At 46.9% G+C, this 2,953-nt stretch overlaps 1 long non-coding RNA gene across 1 annotated transcript in view; it reads left to right on the top strand.

Annotated features, from left to right (window-relative positions):
• The first annotated feature begins 899 nt into the window (after positions 1-899).
• The window catches only part of LOC109287999, a 13,181-nt gene continuing 11,127 nt past the window's right edge, over positions 900-2,953 (top strand). The window contains exon 1 of the long non-coding RNA XR_002095043.1: positions 900-998. This is a non-coding gene — a long non-coding RNA (uncharacterized LOC109287999). The remainder of the gene's footprint in view (positions 999-2,953) is intronic.

Here is a 2,953-nt window from a genome sequence, read left to right as displayed (position 1 = left end):
TAAAAGACCCTTTAGGAAGAAAATAAACTTCCTTTTACATAAAGAAGGCTGAACATGGAAGTATGTTCCTCTGGGTCTGTGAGGGTCCTTTTGTATGAATTTTTTTTTATGTGCAGATAAGACAGTTTCTCTTCCCTGGTGGTCAGATAGCAGAAAGGCAGGGAGGTGTCAGCCTGAAGAAGGGCGCATGTGCCTGAAAGCTTGCAAAAAAAGATTTTTTTTGTTGCTATATTCTAATTGGTCTAATAAAAGGTATCATCTCTGAACCGAGAGTTTGAGAGTTTTGTACTTCTTGTCTCAGACCAACGCAGCTATAAAACAGATCCCTGAATGATGGTCCTTGTAGATGGGGAAGAAGTGCAGGTGTCTTTGCTTATCTGATACTTTTAGAAGACATGGAAGCAAGTATGTGTGTTCAACAAATTAACCTGATCTCATCTGTTCTGGGAAGTTAAGCAGTTGTGGTCCTGGCTTAGTGGCTGGATGGGAGACCATCATGGAATTTCAGGCACCTATGAAACAAGCAAAAAATTTGTAATTAAACGTTTGGTAGATGGGGGGCAAAGCCTTGTTCATTCCCCTTACTGGAATTGAGGGATGGGGCTGAGAGAGAGAACTTATTCAGCAAAAGTTTGTGTCACTACCCTGTAAGGCACAAAGCAATTGTGCAGCACCTTAAATGAGAATGATATTGCTTTTTTTAATGTCCCAGTATAATCTCAAAAGCTGTAGTCTGCCTTTTCCTATTTACCTTATGTGGAAAAGCAAAAGATTTTTCACATCTGAGCTTCAAAGGTTAAAACTAGTGAAGTCAGCAGTAAAATATGTGAATTTAACCTTTGGCTGTTACTATGTAAACCACTTGGTTTCACAATGTTTGCACTGGAATGACTGAAGGCTTATATTTTTCCACTTGTCGCAATCGTATAAACTGGGGGGAGAAAAAAAGAGGATTGCAAATGTGGCCTTTCACTTCCATCTGTGGGGTCAGGCACTGGGTAAGAAATGTTTTCATGACAATCTAAATACAAATAACTTGAACTTTTCCACGGTCTTTTCATAGGCTCTGGAAAATCCCCCAGCTGTGGCCTAGGAGCTGGGGGAGAGAGGGTTCTTGCAGTGATGAAGAAGTACCTCGAGTTTTCTGTTGCTTTCATGCAACCGGTTCTGGCAGAAGAGTTGGCTCGTTGGTGGGCAGCCCCCACATCGCCCTGCACAACAACTTGGGGAAATACCAATAAAGAGAACTCCACAGAGGGACCCCTGCCCCACCATCCCCATGAGCTTTCTTCAGTGTGAGAGAGTAATCAGGCCTTGGAAAACCAGAGGCAAAGGTTTAGTTCAGTAAGGCCATGTCTAAACTGCAAATTTACTGTGTCTGGCAACAGCACCCGCAGACACACCGCGCTTCTCTGCAGGCGCGGCCCTGCTCTGGAAGCAGCGATGCACTGTCACAGCATGGTTAGCAACCTGTCCTTCGGGCTGTGCTGCTTCTGGTGAGGGGGTCAGGCACACATCACAGCGGGGCATGTTTGGGGGCACTCTGCCAAACGCAGTAGATTTGTAGTCTAGACACGGCTTGAATATCATTGCTTGTGAAAAAATATACTCTTTAAGTCCATTACCACTTATGAGTAGGGTCCTTTCTAATTCACGGCAGCTACCTCCAGATTTCACAGTCCTGGCACAGTGCCAGGCACCGATTTTGTGGCAGTGTGGTACCCCCCCCAGCTCTGATTGGTCGAGGGGCCCTGGAGATGGACAGATGGCCATCTGTTAATCATTGGGGAGGGGCAGGACTTCTGGGGCCAGGTGGCCATCTATCAATCTCTGGGGAGGGGTGGAACATCTGGGGCCCCATGGCCAATCAGAGGCATGGGGGGGGCCTGCCACACCCTGCCATAAAAATCTCCCTTGTGTCTCCCCTCCTCTGCCTCTTCTCATGCTTGAGGATGCTAAGGCTTTGCGCCCTTTTCTATTTTTCCAGTGCCCCCTCCCCCCATTTCCTTTGTACAAGGCTCTCCCCAAACTTGATTTGCCCCGAGCCCCATCTGAATTGGGTTTTTGTGACTGCTCCAAAAAGAGCCAGATCTTATACCCCCATCCACAACTCCCTCTTAGTCTTGGATAGGAGTCTCAGGGTGCATTAGGGGACAGCAATAAACTGTGGAGTTTATTGCTCTGCAGTTTATTGCTCCCAGGAAGCTCCCAGGTGCTCATCTGCACGTGTGCCTGGATCACAGCAGGTCCAGCTGGAACGAGGCCTGGGCAGTCCCCCTACTAGCCCACGGCTGCTCTGACTGGGATCATTGCGCTGCAGAGCAGCTGGTTAGGGCACAAGGGTGCACCAGTGTGGGGCTAGCTGGCAGGCAGCTCCAGCACTGAGGCACCCTTGTGCCCTAGCCAGCCAGTCAGCATCTACACATGCACTGCTGTGCCTGAAAAAACCCCATAGCAGGTTAGTACTTGTAAATACTTCTTTCTTTTACAAGTACTACGCTGCTGTGCAATTTATTTGTTTTGTGTGCCCTAATAGGGGTGCACGTGTAGATGCTGAGGTATTACTGCACAGTTAATTAGTCGACTGTGCCGTAAATGTTTTGAGTAGATGCGCCCTCAGTGCTTCCGTATTGGGACAGGCTGTTAATCACATGGGGAACTGAGGCACACAGGCATGATATTTCCTTTCTCTTGCCCACTGTCTTTTTTGTATTGTTGCTAAGTTTCTATGTAGATATATAGCACAATATAGACCTGATCTCAGCTAGGCACTGTAGGTATTGCTGTAATGCAAAATATATATTAACGAGGCAAGGATTTTGTGGGGAGGGAGCAGTCATATCTTTTACTGGACCAACTGCATGCTTGGAACAGTTAGACAGCTTTCCAATGCAAGACATATTTTGGGTGATCTGATGAAGGATCTTGCATTCCAAGGCCTGTCTAACTTTGT

This window comes from Gavialis gangeticus, unplaced genomic scaffold (assembly GCF_001723915.1).
Source record: "Gavialis gangeticus isolate Ggan-Ray unplaced genomic scaffold, GavGan_comp1, whole genome shotgun sequence".
NCBI lineage: Eukaryota > Metazoa > Chordata > Crocodylia > Gavialidae > Gavialis > Gavialis gangeticus.
This window is presented reverse-complemented; position numbering and strand designations above follow the sequence as displayed.